The sequence below is a fragment of the Staurois parvus genome, unplaced genomic scaffold (genome assembly GCF_062004578.1).
Source record: "Staurois parvus isolate SC_StPar_1 unplaced genomic scaffold, SC_StPar_1.0 ptg000223l, whole genome shotgun sequence".
Classification (NCBI taxonomy): domain Eukaryota; kingdom Metazoa; phylum Chordata; class Amphibia; order Anura; family Ranidae; genus Staurois; species Staurois parvus.
This window is the reverse complement of record NW_028318019.1, coordinates 113937-114193: the sequence shown is the minus strand read 5'-3', so window position 1 is coordinate 114193 and position 257 is coordinate 113937.

The window sequence follows — 257 nt, the reverse complement described above, 5'->3', positions numbered from 1 at the left end:
ACACTAAATCCATTCCTCCACCCATACTGCTCACTGATTGGTCCAGAGTAGGGCGGGGACTGGGTGATATCAGCCTGTAATCCCCTGGTCACTTTCCTGAGCTGTGTTCCCCGTCCTGTATTCCTGGATTTCTCTCGGATAATCTTCCTTCTCTGTGCTGCAGACACAATTTATGTATCTAGACTGGATTTATGGAGGTTCTGGGGCTCAGCTGGCAGCAAAATGTTCATTTTCACCATAGATGTTGAGTTATCTGG